Source organism: Amblyomma americanum, chromosome 1 (assembly GCF_052857255.1).
Source record: "Amblyomma americanum isolate KBUSLIRL-KWMA chromosome 1, ASM5285725v1, whole genome shotgun sequence".
NCBI lineage: Eukaryota > Metazoa > Arthropoda > Arachnida > Ixodida > Ixodidae > Amblyomma > Amblyomma americanum.
In genome coordinates, this window is record NC_135497.1 from 345,122,005 (window position 1) to 345,148,173 (window position 26,169).

The 26,169-nt window shown below is 43.4% G+C and overlaps 2 long non-coding RNA genes across 2 annotated transcripts; both read right to left on the reverse strand.

Annotated features, from left to right (window-relative positions):
* Positions 1-568: 568 nt before the first annotated feature.
* Positions 569-8,235, reverse strand: LOC144115545 (uncharacterized). Its single transcript, XR_013311449.1, has 4 exons — positions 8,081-8,235; positions 4,337-4,543; positions 2,834-2,907; positions 569-922 (listed from the first exon to the last, which is right to left on the reverse strand). It is a non-coding gene; the product is annotated as an uncharacterized LOC144115545 (long non-coding RNA).
* A 6,033-nt stretch (positions 8,236-14,268) lies between these two features.
* On the reverse strand, positions 14,269-24,946 carry LOC144115546 (uncharacterized). The gene is made up of 3 exons (XR_013311450.1): positions 24,222-24,946; positions 16,572-16,678; positions 14,269-14,298 (listed from the first exon to the last, which is right to left on the reverse strand). It is a non-coding gene; the product is annotated as an uncharacterized LOC144115546 (long non-coding RNA).
* Positions 24,947-26,169: the final 1,223 nt, after the last annotated feature.

The window sequence follows — 26,169 nt, forward strand, 5'->3', positions numbered from 1 at the left end:
ATGCGCTTGATGCTACTGTTAGCAAAAAAAACACCCAAAAAGAGATCTTTTGTACTCCATACATGTTTTATTTACTCCGCTATGGGAGTTATCAAGGAGTGAAAAGGGAGTAAAAGTACTCCCCATAAAATGTTTTTGGGTGTTTCGTGGTAGTTTTTTTATAACCACCTGGGTGTTTTTACGAACAGCAAATGGAGTATTTTTTGCGGATTTGGAGTTTTTATGAGTACTTAAGGGAGTATTTCTTTGCCGCTATGGAGTTCTTGCAGGCAGGCTTTGTAGCATTTTTGCGATGGTTGCCTTTTTGCAGGTATTTGTAATAGTAAATGGGTTCTGTTTTAACGCTTCATTTGAAACGAAGTGTTCATTTTGAGAGTCAGAAAAGCAGCATGTGTAACACTGTGAAAATGACTTTATTGCATCAAACAAGTGAAGACGACACGAAACTAAATGTACAGATTCAATCAATCATGTTGTCATTTATATATATATATATATATATATATATATATATATATATATATATATATATATATATATATATATATATATATATACTGTCCAACACTGAAGCCTACCTAGGTACCTTAAGGATTCTGCACGTGTCCTATATGAGGAAACGACAGAGGATGAGAAAGAGGTCAGTGACTGGGAGCACCAGCTTTAAAAAAAATTAATAAATTCAAGTGCCTTTACGCACGGCTTTGTGTATGTCAGGTTTAAGAAAGCGTGCTCAAAAAATGTAAGCATTCGATGAGCCTTTCTGGGATAGGCAATGTGGAAAACCCAGAAAGCTGCGAAAAGGCATGACATGCCAAATAATGTACTTGAGACATCGAAAAGTGGCTGTCTGTCGACGTTTAGGACCATCTTGTTCTCAGAAACCACCAGGCATGGAGTCTGGAGTCAGGCAGGGGTCCTCCTGCAAATGAAATAATACATAATAGACCCCCAAATTGAAAAGTAAAGAAATTTGGTATCATTGCAGAGAAATATTTATGCTGAGTGATATCAGTGTAAAAAAATTCATGGACACTAAATAATACAGCACCCGTGTCTTATTCTCCCTTTGCATCCTTGTACATTTTTGTGCTGATGACAGCTTGTACAAATACATCGAAATATTTTTATATGCAGGATATGCATTTTAAATGTTGCTCATGTCATTGTTTGACACTAATTATAAGCAGTCAGTGCAACTTACTTCCAGAGGAAGGCAAGCATAGCAGGAGGCAGTGCAAAGTTAGGTGGATGGGTGAGATGAAGTTAGCGGGGGTACAGTGGCCACAGCTAGCAAAGGACAGGGTTAATTGGAGACATAGGAGAGGTCGTTGCTCTTGGTGCACGTAGTCAGGCGAATGATGGTGATAGTGGTGAATTATGCATATCAGCATGGAAGCTATCCTTATGCATATCCAGTAACACCGTACATACTTGCGTAATTTGCGCACTTTTTCTTTAAATTTAGGCTTCAAAAAGAGGTGGCGCAAATTGCGCGAAAATTTTCTGAATGCATCCAAAAGTTCTAAAAAGGTCTTAATGCACAATATATACTGCATACTGCCGCCTATATGTAGACCCCCCGATCTCGCAACCCAGGCTGAACAACAAAAAATTCAGTGGGGCACTTTGTTGACCTAAAGTACGGTGAGGCAAAAGCCTTTAACATGGTGTTCCAAAAGTTCTAAAAAGGTCTTAATGCACAATATATACTGTATACTGCCGCCTATATGTAGACCCCCCGATCTCGCAACCCAGGCTGAACAACAAAAAATTCAGTGGGGCACTTTGTTGACCTAAAGTACGGTGAGGCAAAAGCCTTTAACATGGTGTTGCTGCTTGTGTCACTGATGTGTGGTTAAGATGTTAAGTACACAATTGTTTGTGAATCTTAAATGGTGGAGACACTGAAGGCCATTTTGGAGGTATCCGTCTGATTCGATGCCTTTCCGCACTCTCCAGAGTCCTGAACAAATAAGGAGTACAAATGTGTATGCAGGAAGTAGCATAATCATTAGCACGTTCGGCTGCGGAACGGAAGGATGGGAGTTCGAATCACATCGTGCACAGATTTTTTTTTATCGAGTGAAGAGTGGAACGGACGGACAGACGGACGTGATTATGAACCATTAAAGGCTTTCACCTGACAAGTTGATCCCAAAAAATAAGACTCATATCCCCTCCCATGCTATGAAGCCCCCTGTGGGATGGCATGACTTCGTGTGTGCAGCTCAAAGCAACAAACACACAAAAATACAATCACGAAGCCCGTAGTGGGAGGCGAAGGAGATCATCATCATCAGCCTCACTGCACCCACTGCAGGGCAAAGGCCTCTCCCATATCTCTCCAATTAACCCTGTCCTTTTTCAAATAACCGTCCTGCAATATGAAATCCTGTGCAATGTCCTATTATATGAACAAATCAATTAGAGGAGATAATGGGCGATAAAATGGGGCCCTTGCGTGCGGCCCGGCTTACTATCGGCATGCCGAACAGCGAACGGATCGGTAGTTTCGGATTCAGGCTCGCGCGCAACTGTTCGTCCGGGAAAGCGACTGCCAGCATGAGCGAGCCATGTAAACGGCGCACAACTTTGGTACTTGCCAGTTGCACCGCTCGCAACCGTGCACAGAGGTGCGGCCACACTGATCTTCCCAAGTCTGCCTTGTGCGCACACTATATGATGGTGGTATGGCGCACCAGTGAGCACAAAATATGCGAGTACAAGGTTTTTTTTTTTGTCACAAATTCTGCCAAAAATTTGGGACTGTGCAAATTATGCGCGGGCGAAAATTACGCTAGTAAATATAGTGGATAAATGGAGAACTCACCTTAGTGACAATGCCATGAAGTGGCTCATTACACCTTGATGCCACAACTTCCATCAGGCCAAGTACTCCATCTTCTGAAAGCCAGGAAAATTTGTCATTTTTTAATGCAACTCTTTGTGAACGAAATTTCTCTGTAAGCACTCTAATGTGGGATTTAAGCGCATAAGTGTCTGAACTAAAGAAAATGTGATTCTGCTACTGCAGGCTGTAACAAGTGTGAGGGGGCTAAGTCCTCCTTTCGCTTCTGAGCCTTTAGTCTTGCACCACCAGCAAGGATTATCTATATTGCTTCCTGCAAATAAAGTTACCTATGAAGTGACAATGCAACAAGGGGAAGTCAATTTCAGAACTATTAATATGTAACAACATGTCCAGTTTAGACAGGAAACTGGTTGCGACCATAGAAATGGCAATAATGGTGAGGCATCCTTGAAACCACATGCCACCAGAACATGGTGCACCTTTCCTCAAAGACCAAATTTTCAATTTCCTCTTCCTTCCTTGCTCATTTTCCTTCCTCCTCTATCCTTTCCTTTGCTGTGTAGTTCAGGTGTCTAGCAAGGTGTGACAATTACTGCCCTGTTTCCTTTCCTCAAAATCAAACAAACCAGTGGGTTCATTGGTGTTGAGGCCTTGACAACAGGCCATTCATGACACACAACTGGATCGGGGCAGGGGGTCAGTGGAAACCTGTCTCCCTTTCATGTAGGTGGCATTGGTGTCCAACTGCAAAAACGTGCTTTAGTTGCGTTCCCACACACTGAGTAGGCAGCGCACCTACCCTGCCACCCTGGCAGGGGGCAGTTCATGGTGCAGTGTGTCAGCCACAACCTTGTCAATACTAATGCATGCAGCCCACATCTCTCGCCGTCCCCACATACCTCAAAGGGCGAGTGATCGAGGCATCCACTGACTCAGGGAGCCAGTTATGCGCCCTTCCTTTCCTCAAAATCATTGGAGTCTAGAACATGTCAACACCAAAGCCAACGAACACAGCTTTCAGTTTGTACACCTAGGATTAGCTAAGCTAATCCACATATTTTTTTCTCCAATTGCATGCAAAAGCAGAAATTTCTAAGGCACGACAGATTTGAACATGCTTAAGGTGCACTACACAAGACTTGTTGAGAAGCCTCAGTCCTCTAGGCAACACCTAAACAAGAGGACTTGTCTTCATCTGGGCAAGTCCTCTTGTGAAACCGTTGCCTAGAGTGCTGAGGCTGTACCTCGAATCTTGATCATTTTGTTCTGTAATGGCAAGAATGTCATCTTACTACCTTCTCTCTGCAATCAAGTGCAGTAGATTACCATGCAATGCACATGACAATGTTGCCACTTCCTCATCTTCCCCAGAGTTCAAAATCATGTTGCTGAGCCTCTGGAAGCCACACTCCATACAGTCCATCAGTCATCGTTTAAATACCACGTCGAACTCCATGATCAGCTGAAAATGTAGTAAAGTTGAGTAATTGTTCGCAATGAGCGAAACAACAATAAACCTACCACTGCCGCAGTGGACAAGAATGGGAAGAGGAGGAAAGCATCTGAGAGAGACAGCATCCCCAGCTGCTGGTGCCGCTCTTGGGCTGTAGCAAGAAGCCATGACCTCAGTGCCGATTCATCAGCTGTGGCGACATTCTCTTTCAGCCATTCATTATGGCGTTTCAGTGACTCTACTGTTTCACCATACACCACGAGATGGCTGCAGTTCTGTAACACACAAGCCAAACAATGAAAATGAAAGCAATCAATAGATATGGGATATGAAAAGTTCTATCTTTATTTGGCAATAAGCTGGTGAAGGTGCAGTGAAATGGTAGTAATCTTACAAGCCACTAGCAAATAGTTTATCCGACAGTTATCATTGATATCATTTCAATATCTAGCGCAGGACAAAGGCGTGCCTCAGGTATGTCAACACCCTAGCCTGTATTAGCTGTTCCCAAGCTATATGCGATACCTTCCTAATTGCATACACCGAGCTGAGTCTAGAGTCCCTTGCTATATATTTGCCTTGTCTTGAAATTCAGTCCATTACCCAAAGGGACCCTTGGACTATCTGCCGATTCCATTATATGCACTGTAAACATACATTTCCTTTTTTCAATTTAGGCTAGGGTTTCAATATTTCACATCAGTTCCCTGAACATCTCTGTTCAACCTCATCGCTTTGTTTCCATAGTTCACTGCACTAAATTCCTGCCTTTCAATGCGCTCTTAAATAATCTGCCCAGAAGTGAGTAAGAAAAGATGCAGCTGTTACGCTGAGTGCTTAAGCGTAACTCACCACTAATTTTTAAAAATTGCCGTTTACAAGGTATGCATATGGCTTTTGTATATGTTTGTAGATATGAATGGCTTATGTATATGGCTGAGCGGCCATTGACAACAGGAAACAGCTGTAGTAGCATAAAACTTTATAACAGCCAAGTGTCACAGTGTTTGGCCTCCTGTATTACTCCAGTAGCCAATGAGAACAGCACATGAAATCAGATTTTAAATGTTTGCCTAGTTAACCAAAGAAGCAAGATGCACAAAACTGTTAAACATATTATTTCTTCTTGTGATTACAGATGCTTCTTTAGATGTCAGTGAAAAACATTACAACAAATTTTTATTGCAGTCCTGGCGAACATGAAAGTGCGAGAGGCTTCACTGCAGGCTTAAGTTGCATTTAACCGTATGTAACACTGCCACAAGTAAGGGTAGTGAACGTAACTGTAATATATTAAATGAAGTAACAAGAGTAGCCTAAGTGCCTCAAGAAAATGCAATAAACCTTATAAATCGAGCTTTTGAGGGTGAAAATACATTTTGTGGCATAATAATACCACTGTTGTCAGGAAACTGCTCAGCCATGTTAACTATCACCAGGTTAGCCAAATTGGAGTAGAAATTTTTTAAACTATTATGGAGAGCTATCTGGTTGCAATTACAGATTTCTAGGTAGCCATCAGTAGAAGCCATTACAGTTTTTATAATTTCGAGGACGCAGTTACCACTGGTGTAAAGGGTACACAATGTATAACTATTTCATTTGAAATTTAAAGATTGCGCGCTGGCGATGTGTGCAAGTCGACGCCCACCTGCATATGACACTTTGTGACGCACATTCCATGCGACCACCTTTGTTCCACCTGCGCTGCTGTGCTTGCTCCTGCAACTTAGGCAGGGCAGGGCAAGTGGCGTCCGTGTGACTTGAAGAACAAACCGCAAGTGGACGTCACCTTGAGCGTAATGTCGGTGCACTGAGCTGCGTGCGGAATAGCCTAAATTTGTGAAGCTATCGTAGCAATGGTAATCGCATCTTGCATACCATAAAAGCTGCCAATGTTATTGCTAATGGCCAGCTTAGGAAGTGTAATTGCAACCAGGTGACTGTATGTAAGTTGAGTATATTACAATTCAGATAATCAGGTTACCAGTTCACACGGCTCACATTTTTGTGACATCTGGTGATACACGTATGCTGCACTATGTGTCCCTTTATCTCAAATAGGCTATTTTTAAAATTTACTGGCAGGCCTCCCTGAAACACCTGGTACAACTAGGTGTATAACCATATAACTAGTCAAACATCTTGTTGTCAGCTGAGATGCGTACTATTACTAAAATGAGCTGTACATATGTGGTAGTCACAGCCATGTATCTGTTTGTATATTCCGAAGAATAGGATTACGCTAGGCACTTTGATACTTCTGAAATTGCTTATGGTTTATGAGGCTCAGCAGTCCAAAGTGACTAAGGCTATGAGGGGTGCAGTAGTAGAGGTCTGCATATAATTTCAACCACCTGGGGTTAGTTAACTTGCAGTGACATCGCAAAGAACACGCGCCACAATTACGGGCCCCCCAAAGTAAGTGAACCACTGTAAAAGAGTAGAGTAAGTAACAACTGTTGTGTTTATTTTCCATCTACATTTGCATGTGAAAAAGTTCGTTGGTTCCAAAATTTGAATGAAATGATTCCATTTGGAATGTAATAGACTGAACGCAACGGTAATGTTTCGAGCTTAACCAAATGGTTCCAAGTGGTGCCAGTGACTACAAGTTGGCATTCCAGTTGAATTTAATGATAATTTTGAGCCGCATCCAATTGGTTCCACTTAGTATCATAAGGAATTCTAACTGGAACGAAAGGGCGTAACGGACTGTAAGCAACTACTTTCAGTTGCATGCTTTCTGCTTTCAAAGGATGCATTATAAATTAGAACACCCCGATTACAGTGCGCTATTCGCCTGTGACTGGTTAATGACTTGTCCCTGAATTCCTTTCCTCATGCAATTTTGGTTTCAGTTGCATCTACTTAACAATGCATGTGATGTACAGTTAAAATATGTCAGATAAGGCCAGGAAATAACTGCGATATGTATGCTGATACGTAGTTTTAAATCACTGGAACACTTAAAGCAGCCTACTTAAAGAATTGAAATAAGGGCAAACAACATATCAGGAAATATACTGTTGTTTTTTCATGCCTCACATGCCCTAAAAGTCAACTACACATGACTGCCATTGGGCAGTTGATGAAACCAAAATCAAAATGGTGTGAACAAGGCAATCAATCAAAATATGTAACCGTCGTAGGCAATTATGACACGGTGAACTATGTATAATAATGTACATTGCAATGTTTGAAAGAAAAAACATGCAAGAAAAAATTGTTGGGTATAATCATTTAATATTAATGCACATAGAATGGACTCAGGCAGTGCAACCGCCTTAATGTATAATTGTAATTGTTATCACCAGCATTATTTGTGCATTTCCTTTGTGAACATTAACAGTGGCAGTGAATAGTTTTTGTGCTGGTGGAAAGGGCGGAGGTGCAACATAAAAAAATGTTGTGCACCAGCTCATATGTAGAGGAAAGCGCTGCGGTTCTTTGCCGAGGGGACAAAGATCAAGCTCTCTAAGCATGACGTTGCTTTGCAGTGATGAGGAAATGTGAACCAGTGAACATAGGGCTAGTGAAATGCAGGTAGCTGGGGGCGAACGGGTTTTCCGCAGCCCACCTATTGTCTCTGTATTGCAAAAAGATTCCCCATGCTATCACTCGTATTCGCCACCCAGTTCTGGTTCTCGAAATTATACCAGCAGTAACAGCTGCTTTTAGAATGGATTGTTACACATCATCATGACTAAGTTGTAGAAGAAAATGACTGAAATAGTTGGGCACCTGTACGCTGAATTTATACAAGTTTTCTGAAAGAACTTGAGGTGATCAAAGGTACCTGTAATACTTACAAAAAGGCGACACAACTTCTTGTTTGGTTGCTCCATGTTCTCAGACCCTCTCTGCGTCATGTGCAGGTACTTGTTTTATTTCAGCCATCAAATTGCTGCAGCTTTCGATCTTCTTTCGCATGTTTTTATACATGTTCCTCAGTGCTTGCACCCACGAGTCCTGTGAGATTGATAGAGGAAGAACGAACAAATATGTCGTTAACAAAGTCGCGACAATAATGAAACGTGTATAGAGCAAACATGGGCACATATAAAAGAGTGCATACAAAGTAGTGCCTGTGTTTTCTTGCAGTTTAAGTCAACTACAAACTGTGTACACACGCCCTGTGCAGTGACATGCGTGACGTAATGCAGAGGTAATATGGCTTTGCAAACGAAAGCAACAATTAACAAGTGATGTGCTTGGACACTACACATGCAGACAATTTGTGATTCTAAAAACTATCAGCAAGACTGAAAACTAATGTAATGTGCTTTCTTTGCCTAGTGGCCATGCTTTGTTCATGCTGCACTGCCATTATGAGCATGTACGAACAAGCTCAACTGTCAACCTTACTGCAGTAACCGAAAAATGAGCTCGCTCACATGCATGCAGTGGAAGAATGTCTGTAAACTATTACAAACACCAGATGTTTCAGGGAAGCCCGCCATTAACTTCTAAAAATATGCTTTTTCAGGTATGAGGACAGATTCTGCAGAAGAATAATAACACGATCGGCGGAAATCAGAAAACAGGTGAATAAAGTTACATAGCTGCAGAATTAATTTCTAATAATTAAGTTTTAACTACTACAGTTAGGCAACTAGATGCAAGCACATTCGGAAACCAGTAAGGGAAAAAAGTCACTTTTTCGTATCAAAGGACTCCCTTCGAAGCAATGGTGCTGGCCGGTTGTCATGAGCCTGCTAACGTGACAAGGCAAGGAGTGGCAGGTAAAAAGCTATAGTCCCCTCCCTGCATTGTTAGGGATAGTCCCTTCCATGCAATGGCCTGCCACACACTGCACTACCACGCTTGTCACGTTACCAGGGAAAAGGCGCTTTATACTTGACCTGTATCCACCTAGAGAGATATGTGACTGGCGGTTAGCAATAGCCATAGTTTTCCAAATTTCAAAAAGACGGTTACCTTTGGCACTGTGGCACAACTAATTATGGCTACGTCTTGCAAAACATATCTGCTTTTGAAGAACATGCAGGGTAAACAAAACCCACCTGTTCAGTTCACGCAACTAGTCGAAATAGCCAAATTTTGTCAAGCCACAGCATGAAGGATAATCGAGCGTTTGACATTCCAGAAAACAACTTGACATTTAATGATGACAGGCTGCATACCTCTCATTGTAACCAGGTGTCGAAGAGTGATAATCAGAGATAATTATAGAGAGATAATTATGAGATAATTATAAAGAGATAATTTTAAAAAAATCCTTGCAGGCTAACTACGGCACTTTAAATACCTGTTTCCTGATGTCCGCTAATCAGCCACCTTTATACAAAATGGCTGCTTGCAAAAATTAGTGGTGGTTTTCCTTGAAACACCTGGTATGTGGCACTTTTAAAATCCAACGTGCTAACCAATCACATCTGCACAAGTGTGCACTGTAAGGCAGAACGTTGTCTTGCAATTATTGCACTTTAATCACATGAACGACTGATAAAGAAATATGAACAGAGATGAACAACGGAATAAAAGATGGATATTAAAGTACAACTCTTTCATGGCTAGTTAGTCCATTGTGACACAAAAGAAGCAGCGCGAATGAAGGTGCCCAAAGGCGAGACGAAGGGACAGGAAAGAGCGCTAAACTGACAGCGAATTTTTATTGAGCACAATGTGCACAATAAGGAGGTTGTGGCAGGGGTAATCAGATGCAGTCAACATCACATGGCGCAAAGCACCAAAAAGCGAACAAGAAGCAAAGCAAGGTGATAAAGGTAAAATACGATGAAATCTCTAAGGGATGGTAAAAGAATGATTACATACAGTGATGACTGTAAAGCAGGTAATTTCGTAAGGTGTAAAGCGGCATAAAAATTGATAAAAGGCATCTGGTACAAGGTGACATCTTGATAAAATGAGATGAAAGGAATGGTAGCAAAATTATACACTGCGAGATTCTGACACTGCTTAATGCTCAAAAAGAAATAACGCGAACATTGCATGCAAGAAATTTTTCAACTGCAGGCCACACGGTTGCTACAGGCACATCTTCTGCAGACAGTTCAGTAAGCAGTGACTGAATCTTTGCCTCAGAAAGGTAAAGCCCCAAAAAGAAATTACACTCAGGAACGCAACAAGAGGGTGAGACCAGCAGCTTTCTCGTTCCACTGGGTTGAACACAATATGAAAAAGGTTGCAAATAAGTACAAGTTCCCTATAGTGTATTCTACCAAATGTAAGCTGGCTAAATAGTGTCCTAGGATTAATAGCAAAAAACCGAAAAATAAAACTTTTGCCGAAAGGCATGCCCATAACCTTTGTCCGGTGTAGAGAAGGGGTGGTTTACCGCTCAGAAGCGAAAAAGTTTACATCTGGCGAACAGGAAAGGACCTGAACAAATGGTTGAAGGTGCATGAGCGCTCACTTGAAAAAAGCACTGAATGTAATCTACTGCTGCATTTCAAAGATTGGAAATGCACGCCCCATTTATCCGAAAGTGTGTTTATTGACAAAAGTAGAAACAACGTAGCATAGGCATTGAAGGAAACCTTCTTTATAAAAAGAATGGGCTTAAAGTGTCAGTAGCGTGGCAAGATCATGGTACGGGACTGGATTTCAATTTTCAGAAGAACATTGTTAAATTTCACATGTTGCCTGCGTGTGCCTCATTTATTGCATATCATTGTTTTGACTTTTTTATTGTTATGGTGACTGCATTTTTTCAGCTTTACAATGTCACATTCACGTGTTGTATAATTTTTCTACCATTCTTTTCGTCTCATTTTATCGATGCTACCCATGTAATATCGTAAAAAATGCCTTTTATCGATTTTCATGCCTCTTTACACCCTGTGAAATTACGTTTCTTTTTGTATTCATCACCGTGTGTTATCATTCTTTTACCATCCCGTTGAGATTTCATCGTATTTTACCTTTATCACCTTGTTTTCACTTTTTTTTTCTTTTTTTGGCCTTTTGTGCCATGTGACATTGCCAGCATGTTATTACCTCTGCCATAGACTTCCATTAAAGTATGTGCATTTTCCTGAATAAAAATCATATATGACCTTAATGCTCTTTCTTGTCCCTTCTTTGTTGTTGCCTGTAGGCACCTTCATTTGCGCCTCTCTACTTACGCCAATAAAACAGGGTTTCTCAGTATTTTTAATACTCACAGGCCTGAAAATGCGTTAATAAAATGTTTGAAACTCCAAGTAATGATTTCCGAACCATTCTTGCCTAATCTGGTGGTGATGATGATGATGATGAAGTTATACGGCACATCTGCATCTGACGCCAAAAAGCGCCATGGCGAAAGGTTGCTTCTTCTACTCAAGGTGGGGTCTAAGACCCATTTCCCAATCATTTCATCCTGCATAAGCCCTAGATTTCACCCTCATGACCTAAAATAGGATGCAGGTTCATTGGCCCTAAACAAAAATACCCAATGGCTGGTATGTGAAGCGATACAACGTGATATGAACATGTGCATATTATGGTCAATTCCAAAATGACGTGGGTAATGTAATCGTGGGTGTTGAGGCAATCATAGCTTTAGATGAATGGGGAACCTTAATAAGTGTGAGCAGCACAACACTTTCATGGAATTAGATGTCAGAAGCAATGAAACAGGAATAGAGGACAGAACAAGTGTTGACTTTCAACTTCCATGTTTACTGAAAAGCATGTCACATGGATTCAAAACGCATTGAATAGCCCCGGTAAAGTAAGACAACAGAGCTCTTGTCGTGCCGCCGACATGTCAATTGTAGAACAGGACACACCACAAAATATTCTTAGTCAACCACTCTCAGTCATACATATGTCTTATCATGGTGGTGATAGGGTCATCAGAACATATATTTTACCTTCGTTCACCTGTGGTGTTTAATAATTTGATTTCGGGTGCATATGTGATAAGCCTTTCACCGAACAGAGTAGTTGAATGACACTGTTTGTAGTGCCTATTATTGGCTTGACTGCCATTTTTGTCTGTTCTTACCTGCTCATCTGTGCAGTAGCATTTTTGCTGAGCTAACAAGTGCAAGGCAATGAAAAGAAAGGAAGCAGGTAAAACTACTGTACTCACCAAACCACTTCCACTTCCAAGCCGATCCTTGAGGTGAGGATATTTAGAAACGAGCCACTCTGCAGCCACTCGATACAGCTGGCGTGATGGGTACCTAAAGAGGAGAAACGTATACAATGTTCCACTGTTAATGTGCATAAGTATGAACTCAGAGCACATAGTTTAATCAAAATATGCAAAAATGGATGGAATACATCATAGACATGTGTGCACTACAATGCACATTATCCACAGCTGTTACATATGTACATACATTCACCATCAGTATAAGCGTTTCAGTAGCAGCATTAGCGGAAAGCAAACGCACATTGGTGGGTATGAATGCCTCACCAAAACGAGAACAATACAAGCTGTACATAGGAAAAGAGATGCAAAGGAAACGGCACCATGCGCCTCAACACCAACAACTGAGGTGTTTTCGTGATGTCTTGAGGAGCTTTTCTGTTGGACAATAAGTACTGCACTTACGAGAAGAGCTGAATAGAATAGAAAATATTTCTAGAGAAAGCAGGAAAAATAAAAATACCATCCTTTACATAAAGTTTCCATGTGCGTGGACATTATTCATGCCAGCTGTCCTTTTTATTCGCATCAAGCGAATAGGCAGGATGTTATTTCTAAAAACAGCCTAGAGTGTATAGTGACAGCTTCCTTTATATTTGTCAGCCTTGCAGCAGCAGCTGCATGCTGCACAACAGTGGCTTTGAGGTGCACCATACGACATGGAGGCAGATGGTGTTACCTTTCCCCAGAAGGTAGTTTAAAGTGTGTTTTCCTATCAAGAACTAGATCAAATATACATGCTAACAGAAAGAAAAGTACCATGGTGCAATAATCAAAAAGAAATAGAAGCTCATGTAAGGGCATGCTGCCTTTGGCATATATCTTCATGATTCTCTCATGGTGTTTTCTCAGTGGTATGCATGATTCACTGGCACACGTCTGCACTGTACGCAACGCACATCTGTCGCACTGTCTCCCCTAAGTGACTGTGCACCCGTACGCAAAGGTAAAGGTTCCTGTGCAATGAGGTTTGAAGGTATGTACTTCTCGTGGTGTTTTCATAAGTGATTATTATTTCCACCATTACCGTTGCATTTCGATGTCAATGCCTTCTTAGTGTGTTATGCTCAGGAGTAGGTTAACAGCATACGTGAAATGGGATAAGTGAAGTGGTACACTTTTCTGCAATGTCTTCAAAGCGCTGTATTTGCAGTAGTCAAGACCAAAAAACTGGATTTATTTGAGTGACAATGAGACTGGCATGTAACGTTATGCATCAGGCAACTGATACAAAAATTCAATTGAATGAATCAGTATCATTACTGAAGTGGCAGCCATGACTGCAGCGACAGCTTATACTGGCACACTGCTATGGTGTGATTGGATTACCTGTGCATTGTTGCACCTGAGATTGAAAACAAAAAGCTGTTTTACACATTGCTAATAACATTGCCAAGTGTGACCTGTACATCATGTCAGTCCAAAGTATCTGCACGAATCAAGCTGGTGAACTTCACAGCTTGCCATGCAGACTCCTGCACTCTTTCCGGTAAAAAAATCACATGAGCACCAGAGATAAATACACACCATCACTGCATTACATACCACACAATCTTGAAAGAGTTTGTTGACGATGTAGTGCCGCAGAGGCCCACTGATCGGTTCCTTCCTCTGCAAGACGTCCTCATAAGGTTGAAATGAGGGCAGCTCAAACTGCAAATAGTCGTGCTTGTTCTCAAGACTGATTGGCTGGACTTGCTCCATAGCATTACTGTAAAAATGCAGTCAACTTTGTTTTCACACTGTCATGCACATGATTGTGGGTACTTGTGCTATTATGCAACATAAAAGCTAGTAGAGCAGTGTGTGATGTGTGAGGTGAGAGATACTCACTTAGAATTTGACACCGAGGTGGCTGCAGTTGAGTCATCGGGTGGCAGAATATCCTAGTGACCGTGGTTCCTAAGAAAGAAAAATAAAGAAATGCTATGACAGTGCCAAATTATCAATGTTTACTGAAGGGACAACTGCTGTATGAATTCCAAAGCATAGAGGTCTATGCAGGGGAGCTCTATGTATACATGTCAGTCCGGTAATAGTAAGGAGTAAAAATAAAGCTGTGCTCCTTAGCATGCTGCAAGATTGTTGACGTGTTCCTTAAGTGTTTGCAATGAAGAATGAGTATTGTAATATTTATGTGGCGACAAAGAGATATCGCCCAGAGATTTGTAGGTGTGGGGGGACATGCAAAAAAGCTGTGCCACAGTTGGGCAAAATTAAGTGTTCCAACTTTTCCTAAACTTATTTTAATGTGACGACCTACTGTATAAAGGGTGACCTGCGCATGCGGCGCTGCTCCAGCGCCGCTGATTTGCTTTTGCTTGTGTGTTTTTTGTTAGTTTTCCAAACCGCCGCCGCGAACAGTGGCGCTAGTGCTCCCCCCCACCCCGTGGCCACCCGCACGCACGTGCGCGAAACAGTCGGTTAGCTGAGCGCGTGATGATCTGTTGGTGTGGCTAAATCTTGATTGCCAGATGCTATTTCATTGACACTGTGGTTCTCAGCCCCGTGGGCGCAGGCTTTCACGTTTGCGGCTTCATGCACGGTGGTTTACTGCTGCGTGCCGTTGTGCAAGTCAAGCGGCCAAGCATCAAGAGGAATTTCATTTCATGAGTTCCCCGTGACCGATATTCGGAACCAATGGTTGAAAAACATCTCTCGGCAAGGCGAAGGTAAGTTACTATGCTGACTTAGCTTTGAAACATGCTTTTAATGTGCATTTCGAACAAGCAAGCACTCTTATTCAAAGAAATCACTAACCAGTTTACTGTTTTTTACCACACTTTATTTCCAAGTCTGCCACCACAGAGCCTGAGGTCAAGTACACTAGCTCTGATTGCTGGCTTCCTGGTAAGGGCAGCTCAAGACAACATTGACTGCTTGGGATGCATTGACAAGTTACGTGCACCGACATGCACTTCAACTACCACTGCCCTTATTGCAGGAATTGACAGAGGAGGGCTCTCCTACCCCACTTTGGCATTTGTGGGCTTCGTTTCTATCCTTGAGGGTGCTGCCTCTAAAGCAGCTGCAGTGCTATAGTTAAAGGGCCACAGCCTTTAAAAAGTTTGGAGAGGTTGCAGTCCCTTCAATTGTTAAAAATCCATTGTTTATGTGCGATAGAAATCCCTCGCAGGCCCACAGAATGGAACTTGCGAAACTGGTAGTAAAAAAGTTCATGAGGCCCTTTTTGACATATTTCGCTGGGCTGCTCACTGAGGGCAACGCAAAAAAAAAAAACTGAATAAGAAGCCAGACTCCAGAAAAGTGCTTAAAGTGTAGTGACTATCTCTCTGATGGCACAATAAAGCGCTCTTGGCATTTTTCAGGCTCAGACTTTCGTTATCACTTGTTAAAGTGGCGTAAATAAATACGTCAATAACAGCACATTTTTACGATTGTGGCATGCACTGCAATTAGAACTACTCACGTTCTACCGCACTCTCAACGACATGTCACTTCAGTGAACGTGCCGAATGCAGCAAAGAAACGCGTGGGCCCTGCAAAGCGGTGCGTAGTGCGTTCATTGCGTCCGGCTCGGGACTAGTGAAACCAACGGGAAAGTGAAATGCGGGCACGCTCAGGCCTCGGCTAGCACGGGAAGTGCGCACTAGACCATAATGGCAGCACAGCACTAAACCAACTTTTCAGCAGACAATGAGGAAAAAAAAAGCTCTAAGGGATTACACCATTTCAATCCTAGCAGCCGTGCGGCCGCGCATTCAAAGTAGTTTCAAATTTCATTGCACTACACAGCGAAGATAGCAAATATCTGGGGTTTAGTGCCTCTCGCTTGTATCGCCGCGCATTTTTATAGCCGCACCCTTTCTATAATGTGAAATGACGACTTTACTGCAGCTCCTGCGCGAATTTTTACCGTCATCGCCGCACTCCTGAAGGCAGGCCGGCGCGTTTCGGGCGTTGCTGTGAGGGTGAGCACTGGCGGCCTCTACCGGCGCGCTTGGTCCCTACTCGATGATCACGTGGTATTTCTTCGGCCGCGCGCTGCCATAGGCGACCACGGGATGCGCAGGTCGCCCTTTATACAGTAGGTCATGATACCGACGTTGCTTTTCCAATTTCACATCATTACCGAAAGAAATCACATTTAACAGTCTATATCCTTACAGCTTCATTATTTAACACTAGGCCTGAATGTGCGAAAAAATACTCACATCTGTTGGAGGAACTTTTTGGTCAGCCTCACTTTTCCCTTGTTCTGTATCATAGCTCCTGGTTCGAGATCAATGAAGTCATCCAACTCGGGATCATGCAACTGAATCTGGAAGAGATTGCCAAGTTTTTGCTTAGGTGCAATTGCTGTCTGCATTCGACAACATGGCTGTGAAAAGCTTAATACATATCCGTTCGCCTCCCCAATTGCAGGATAGACTTCTGCACACCTTCGAAAAACTTGAGTCAGCCCAGAAACTTATAGCCATATGCCACGGCCCACATATTCTATATGGCAGATTAGAGTTGCACCTTTAGACTGCGACATCGAATTGTACCGTAGGCACGCCTGCCGAAAGGAAGGTTGGGAGTGCCAGTTGTCGCAACTGCAACGTGTGCCGTGTATATGTACGTGAAGGGATTCCTTCGCCTACACATTCACGCCATATTGTGGCCACACATCCACAACAGCTGCATCGAATTTCTCTACCGCTACTGCAACACAGCTGAAACAAGTAGAACGCGTGGCATTCTTAAATCTGCAGCGCCGAACCTGATTTCTGCCTGAGGAAGAGGCTGCACCGCCATGGAGAAGCGCTAAGCTGGCTCAAAGGGTATAATTCAGTGCGATGGAAAGAGGCGCAATGGACGGTACGCTCCGCATATCGCCGGAAAACATGTAACAATACAGAGTTAGCGACACTGCTTTTAGGCAACAAGGGGCCGCACACCACAGTACATTTTTTCTTAGTGTCAAATTCGTTGTCGGTTGCTCAGATTTTTAAGGGATTTGACCGGTGTATGTTTGAGTGCTAACATTGAGATATTTCCGAAACATGCTGCAGGCCGTATTTGCCACTTGTCTTTCACGCACTACTGCCCATGGCTCATTTGTTTTCCTTCGCACCTGCTGCATGTCGGAAGAAATACATGAGGCAGCATATATGTGTACGTGCCAATGCACTGACGCACATATTTCACACGTGCACCAAGAGGAAAAAAACACTTATCAAAGTGTTGTCACCGATCTTAGTGACTGCAGACAAAGCTGACAGCAGCTCGCGGTACGTCCCTGTAGACAGCGACAGGTTCTTTCGCTCTCCAGTCGCAAGAATGGCGAGGCACACTACAGTCACAGACATTGTGCACTAAAATCAAGAGACTTAAGCACTAAATGATGGAAGCTCCACCCTGACGACGCGATTTTCGTAACAAAATGTGCAGTGTGAAGTCAAAACAACAAACAACGCTGCGGATGATACACACTAATGCCCCTACCGATGAGCTATATGTACTGCCGCCGCTGCTTTCTGTGGCTGGGGGTGTTTGCAGAAGCTCATTTTTGCACTGAGGAGACGTGCAGTTGTTTTTACATAAACACAAAACAATTACATCACCGTAACGAAACTTGCAAGTTTCAAAAATACAAACATAAATACCAAGAGAGCAATTAACTTAAATTAGAATTAATCATGGCTATGTACGGCTGCGTTATTTCTACAGATCGGCACGACGCAAACAGAAGCAGACGACCGCGAATAATTAAATCACCTGGTACTCCTTCCGGCGCGTTTCTTTAATGTGTTTCGCGGATGAGATGCTTAATTCTATTGATAATAATAATTATGAAGAAGACTACACCTAATACTGTAATAAAAACTTCTTAACTCAATGTGCCCGTTTGAGGCACGGCTCAGCCGCCTCTCTGCGCGATCTGTTATACAGCGTGCTGACAATTAGTCGACTAATTTTTTGTTTACTGCGAAATGCCATACTCAAATGCCGCTTAAGGAAGTTGCTACTGCAGTCAGGCTGACACAAATTGGGGTAATAGTTGTCCCGGTAAATTCCATAATTGCCTAAAATTCATTATTTCACTGTAATTGGCTGAAGTTAGCGCGCCTGTTTATACTCAGAACTTGGAAGCAGTTGTTTCCAGGGCTATTCCATTTTGTACAATTTCAGTTACATGCCTGTGGCATGAGATTTGCATGTATAAAATTTCGTCTCAATTCGTCTAATTACGCATGCGAGACAGCGGCTCTCGGCGTGAAGCACCTCCCTCATGTGACGCAGCTGTTGCTTACGGTACTCCGCGATGCAAGAGTGTGCAGTGAGCGGCAACGCGTCTCTCTACCGGCTGTAGAAGCAATCGATTAAAGAAATAGTCTCCTTTCTCGGCCATCGAACAGTGATTCATCAGCTTCGATTCATCAGCTGGCAACGTCATCCGCGTCACCGCTCGCTGCACACTTCCGCGGCCGAGTGCTATATACGAGACAGCTGCGTCACACGAGGGAGGTGTCTCACGCCGAGCATCGCTGTCTCACATGTGTAATTAAAGGAACAGGGCCGAAAATTTAGTCGTGCGCATCTCAGAACACAAGCGCGTCACTAAAATTGTACAAAATGGAATAGCTTTCTAAAGGAACTGCCTCCAATATATGTTCTCAATATAAATATACACGCTAACTTCAGGCAACAAAAGTGAATTAATGAATTTTAGGTAATTACCGAGTTTACGGAGACAACTATTACCACATTTTTTGTGTCTGCCTGACTGCAGTACCACCTTCCGAAAGCGGCATTAGCGTACGGCACTGCACATTATAAAAATGAATCAGTACGTTTAATTTGAACAAGCTCTATAAACAGCCTTAGCTTGGCACAAGCCGCTGCGAGCGTGGAAACAGGTGCATACGTGAAGCAATTTTGTGATGACACGCCTGCACAGCAAGCAGCGAAACACTTTGAATCGTAAACGCCCGTGATCAACTTTTGATCATTGCATGCGGTTCTGGTGTTTGTGCCCTCTCTAAAACTTGCATGACAATGCAGACATTCCGCGAACCGTATGTGCATGCTCGCCACTAGCTCCGCATAAAACTTTTTTCGAAACTAAACGTACACGGCAGCAGTTAGTAAGGACAGTTTTTCAATGTAGCAGTTGAGGATCGCTTCGCGTTCGAAACCATGATCGCGCAACCTTGATCGCATCGCGGTGTTGTATTACTAGCGCGCAGAAGGACGTGACCAAACATATGTACGGGCCATGGTCCGGGGTCGTGCTTGCTAGCAGATTTCTCAGGTGTTTGATCGGGGCGAGCCTGAGCCCAAACCTGTCCGGGCCCCAAGCAAGCAAGCAAACAAATATTTTCCTAGCGCTTTAGTATGCACGCTTGAAAGTGGTAGGTAGTGAATGCTCCCAGGGTCTGAAAAGCTGTGACTGCCAACTGGCTGAAGAAACGGTGAACATCTCATAATTATTATTTGCATAATGTCTTCTTCTGTCTGTTTACTAAGTTTTGAATCAATAACCTTTCTTTTTTGTTAGTTAATTCTCAGGAAACTTATAGTTTTGAATGGAATGTATACAATTTCTCTAATCAATAACTTTAGAATGATGCCAAATTCCTCAACTGCATTGACTGGGTTAATCGGTTAGAATGATGTTACGTAGGGCCAGCTAAGGGTCATTACGAGGCTAAAAGTCAGCTGCCTACCACAGGCGGGACCCCAAACAGTACATGTACAGTGATCTATTACAAGGCTCACATTAAATTTTGAAATCATCACACAATTTGGGTTATCAGAACTCAAGGCGCCTGTTTTGGATTAGCAGAAAGGGGTACTGTTGTGTACAACTAACCGTGCCTGTGGCAACCCAATGGTGTGCATACCAGTTGCATACAGGTGTGCGTGTCATGTAAGTCTGTTTTTTTATCGTACTACGTTAATCCTCACGCGTATGTGGCTGCTCCAGTCGTCTGCGGCCTTGAGAATGCTCTGAATGACTGAGCAGTGTTTTGATACCATCTGCAGTAAGTCAGACTACCACAGTGAGCAGAGTAAGGCACTTCATCATGAAGTGCAAATTACCTTTTATGTTGTCTATATGGACTGGTGCAAAAACAAATGAGTGACTTAATGCTGTGAACCAAGTACTATGTAAAGCAAATAACTCTGACTGCCTTAACAAGGGATCGAAGCGCTGGAAAAGCAAATTGAAGAAATTTATTCCCACAAGGTGAACCCTGAACGAAGTATGACATAATGGATATTTAAAAAACAGATAATAATAACAAAACTTAGAAACACCGTAATTTAAGGTATGACCTGCAGCATCAGTATGCTGCGCTCCGAGGATAACAAGGCTACTTCAACTGAAGACGGAGCTTTTATAAGCTAGACAATGCCAATGAAACAGACACTAGAGTCATCATCACTAGCCATCTACGCAAGAAGACTGGTAAAGTGGTGCCTTACAGCTACCAATGATGTCACCTGGAGGGCAAGCAGCTGCGTCGGACTCAAACTTCAAGAATTTACAAGTGACTGTTGTCAAAGGAAAGGAAGCTATCAAAGTTCACCATGCAGTGTGCAGCACACAATGAATGTATGCATAAATGTTGACTAATTGTTAACACAGTTCTCAGAGAACGAGACACCTTGATGCACCATGAGAACCACGGGCTAAAAGGTACCAGGAGCTACTTCAGTCCAGCAATGGAAGAACAGCTATGAAACTGAATCACTGGCAGCGTGAAGAACGACTACAGCAAACAGAAACCCCTTGCAAACCTGAATAAGCAAGTAGTGCAAGAAATCCAGGACGTATCGCACATTACAATGCCCACTAATACTGAGCAGTGCAGCATACACTGGCAAAAAGTCCAAAGCAATGAAAAACATATAGGGACATCTACCAGAAACATAAGCTCACACCTGCAATCACCAATACAGCAAGCACAAGATTGGAAAATGGCACATATACAGGGATAAGTATCCCAGCAACGTCAGGGATAATACTTTGCTGCAGTTGACAATACAGGTGAACTTTAAAAACCTAGTGTTCACCGTTACGCACTCAGACACTGATACAAGAAATGTTTAAACTGGATGTACGAAAGGATGCAAACGGTGTGCGTGGACATTTTGCTGAGTAAGAAGGATGTCATAATGAAGCGTGACAATGGAGTGCATTGCAATGTGGTCCACTAAATGCTACCAGCAGTGGTAGTGCTGCACCTGGATTGCAATGAAGGGAATGAGAAAACAGATCGAACAATATGTTTCGCATTATCACCCGTGGGGTGCTTTCCTTAGTTTCATGATAAAAGGAAAAGTGCTTGAATAAAAAAATTAGCTGTGGTTTAAACTTTGGTTAACCCTGATGAGAGGCGAAAGCTTCCTTTGCATGGCTACGTTCACAAACGCCACACACACACTGCCAAACGAACTGTCTGTGCAGCGTCGATGAAATGCCCGATGCCCAATGGGGCAGTTGCCACCTGCCACGGTGGGCAGATTGTGATGATGTCAGTAGGTCACATGACCTGCCACGTGACACCACGTGACACCTGTCGCGTGACTGCACTGACGCTGCCCTCTTGAAAACCTAGCGTAGTGAAGCTTTCGCTTCAAAAGTAATCTACAATGATTGCATGCATTCTACTGATGAGTGTCAGAATGGGCCTTGTTTGACGAGTGTGCTGCACAGTGCTCGTGAGCTTGACACACACAAATCCAGCGTGTTTTTTTCTGCAAGCAGAAAACTGTCCATGCCATGTCCTGCATTGAAGTCAAGGTGCAGGCAGGAATATTTTCCCAAGATTTTGAAAAACACAAATGTATACTGCAAGCATGCAGTCAGGCACAAGACATCACTCATTACATTCACACATTCCAGGTGGGCTTGAGTGCCTAACACATGCCTTGTGTGGCTGTCATCCTTCATAAGTTTACTTTTAAGATAAAGACACTAGCATAAAACTATTACGATACAGGATGATACGTGGAAGCGGGTGTTCTTAGCTGTGGTACACACTTGCTTCTGCTGCCGTAACTCAATCCTACGCCGGTGAGAAATACAGGGAGCTGTACATCTGCATAAATCACATACAGATGGTGAGAACAGTAACAACGTAAAACCACACAGGCAAAAAATTTGCAGTAAGCAAACACTCATATGCATGCAAGCCCGCACAAATTCATACACACAAAACTGCTCATGGATATGGCCAATCTAGGCTACCTCTTTGTGCTCCAAGTAATGCAGAAATGCTTCAAAAATAAACTAGACGCATTGCTTCGGTGCACTGTTATTGTTTTAGCCTTAGCTTCTTGGCTGGTACGTCATACGCGCAGTGCCTGATATCCACCTGCACACATTACTCTTTTTCTCACCAAGAAGCTGTCCTTACTGGAGTGCAGCATGGAGGGTTTAATGACACTTGTCCTTTTAAATCATATGTCGCCCACCCTGACTGAGGCTCTGCACCCTTGTCCAACTTTCAAGGAATGCCATGATGTAGTTGTAACTTAAGTTGGGATTTTGCATTGTTCACTTTCCCCCCTATATTACCACACAAGTCCTGCAAATAGAGTTTGAAACCCTTCCGTGAAGTATGTATAAGCGCAAGTCACAGTCACCTGTGCACACTTATGCTCTGTACTCAGGAACACATGCAGACAGGTTTCTTTAGGCATTACAACATACATCCAGTTATTTAAAACAGTTCACTAAACAAAGCAGTGTGTGTATGTAAACAATAATAGCACACATCTCATACTCCCCACAAACACAAACAACCGCCAAACAAAACATACCTCCTTGAAGAATGATATTGGTCGACAGTTATGGTCATCTTTGACATAATTGCTTGAAGTTGTCAGCCAGTGCAGTGCTGTCCGAGCATTGTGTAGCCAGAGAGACTGGCCAGGTGCAGGCTACATCTTTCATATTTTGCCCTTCTCTGCACTGTGTCACTCATGAATGTTTGCAAGGACAATGATAAACATTTGTGGATGGCAACCTCTGATGAAAAACAGTACCTTAGAGGTGAGACATTGTACCTCCTAACAGTCAATGAAACAGATTCGAGCAGACTGCTCGAGACAGGAACGTTCATTAAAGACATCATTCTGACATATGCTGTCAATTCATTACGGCATCAAGTCATTTCATCCTTATGCATACATTATTTGGCACATGTTGGGACTCCAGCTGCCATCTTTTCCCAAATGAAAGCGCTGTTTCTGGCTACAGCAGCTCGAAAGTATTGCACCTGGATCGAGATTCACTGTTATGTGAATGTTTCACTTTTATGTAAATCTCAATCACAACGGCACGCGATATGATGCATACAGCAGAACACAAGGTCAGACGGCATGAAAACCTAACCTCTTATTACCTCTGCTTTCGAATGACTGCAGTACACAAGAGACAACACTAGAGGTTTTAAAGCACCCATCAATGGCAATGACACAAGCAAAAACTTAACTTCGAGACTACACATCAATCTACGTTCCCGTATGTATACCCAAAAACTTTTACAAATGCTTACTACAAGATTACAATGCACGATCAAGACGTACATTCCACCTACCAACTCGCAAAAAACTACTGCTAAGGAGAAGCCACCGTAGACGGCGTTGCAACAAGGTGACGCGTACTACGTAATGAGCAACCCTTATTCAATCAGCAAGACGCTTCTTTGGCTACAAAGCGCGCGCATGCCCGGCTGGTCTTTCAAACTAACAGATACATGTATGTAGCTACAGCAAACAATCGAGTTAGACAATAAGCATATTGTGACATTTATACATAAAGCAATACAAGCGCAACATCGCATATCACTTGCTGTACGTACTTGGACGCTTCAGAAGATCGGAAGTGTTGGTCTCTACAGGAGAATTCCGCCGGTTGCTAAGCTGCCTCATCCAACAGGATCATGCGCGCAATACACGGGTTCGTGCTCTGTTCACGAGAGGTCGTGTTATGCCCTTGAAATTGTGCTCGGTCATTTTACGCGACAGCGTATACAGCTTGTGCGGTGGAAAAGCCGTCGGCGACGTAGTAGCAGTATTAGTTGTCGGCACCGCGCGTCGGACCCCTTAATCGGCAACGCTGCAAAGCAATGCCACGTCCCACTCTTTAAGACGATGCTTAAGCGTCCTTCAATTTTTTTATCTCACTGGTCCCCATTCAAGAGCGTACAGAAATCACAAGTCCACGCGCAGGTCCGCATTGCATGAGGTCGCGGCGATTTCGTTAAGAAACGTTTTCAGTACACGCGCTGAACGCAGTTTACGCAGTGCAAAATGCGTGTCGGCGATTCCGAAACCACACCATACGAAATTGAAGCCTTTCCGGTGCCACCACGCTACAACACGCACACACACACATAGCTGGCAGTCGATAACCCCCACTAACGGCACCAGGGTGACCAGGGCACGAAAGCGACGAAAGCACACATGCAGTTTGGTGAACGCAATGCGAAGAAGTGGCGGCGATTGTGGAACCGCACGCTGAAATCGAAACTTCTGAAAAGTGTAAACAACGCAACCACTCGTAGTCACAGTCTGTCGCAGCACGCACAAGCCGTCACGCTAAGGGGCACAGGCACCGCTTACCGATTCCGACGCCAGTCGGCGGTAGTGTCGTCATTGCACGTGACCTCTAAAAACCAATAGAAACGTACTTCTGACTCGTCTGCTTAAGCGCGCGCGGCCCGATCGGAGGGACCGATAAATGCGTTGAAACAGAGCACTCCGTGAGCAGTGAAAACCATATAGCAGCAAGAATTTCAAGATTTGATTCGTCGCAGGGCTGTGCAAAGCGCTGCAGCAACCACTGCGAGGCCTGTCTCCCTCCTCAAATGCCAACGCCGAAGGCGAGCGACAGCTAGCACACCTCGACGTGCTGTGAAAAAGGTCTGAGACGGTGAGTTGCATCCTTTGTTTATTGCATGCAGACGCAACCTGCCGCTTTGCTTTGGTTTCAATTCCTGAACAGCCTCTGCTCTGTGTGTGTGTTACTATAAGGTCCTCTGAACTTATCAAGTTCATGTAAGACATCAATTTTTTTGCGCTGCGGCGCGCAGGAAAAAAATCTCGCGCCAAGCTACGCTCGCCAATCGCCCCCTTCTGCATCAGTGAGGTCGGAATGTGAGCGCGCAAAAACGAACGCTCAGCACTTTACGCCAGTAATTATAATTAGCAGTAGTGGCAGTAGTAGTAGCAGTAGTAGTAGCACCGGTTTATGACTGAAATAAATATACAAAAACCATCGAAATAAATACATTGTGCCGGCCCCGGATTCATTTATGCTACCTCCTATATTTTAAAACCGGCCCTGCTACCGGCACGCCTGCAGCTACTTCTTTAGTTCCCACAGAAGTTCATCCTGGGGCAATCGCACACGTATGTGCACACAGCGTTTATACGGTTTTCGGTCGTCTCGTGCTTACTTTTTAAAACTTATTAAGACCAATAGCCCTCGACAACTTGCTTCGCTTTCGGAACCGTCCCTTTCGGCAACGCATGGTTGGCCGAAAGGGATGTTCCCGAAAGGAACGAAATGGCTACATGGCCATTCGGGCGTCTGAAATGAATGAATAAATCAATAAATACTGTCCAGGAAACGGCAACAGGAATCTCAACAGATATTTCGTGAAAACCCTCGTCTTCCAACTAGCAGCGGTTGGCGACAGGATAGCTCTTTGTTACCTCGGGACACTTCAGCTCAAAATGCGTGTTTAGGGCTTTGGCAGTGGTGTACGTCAGCGTATTTCGCTACTTTGGCGCAATCGCTCCTAA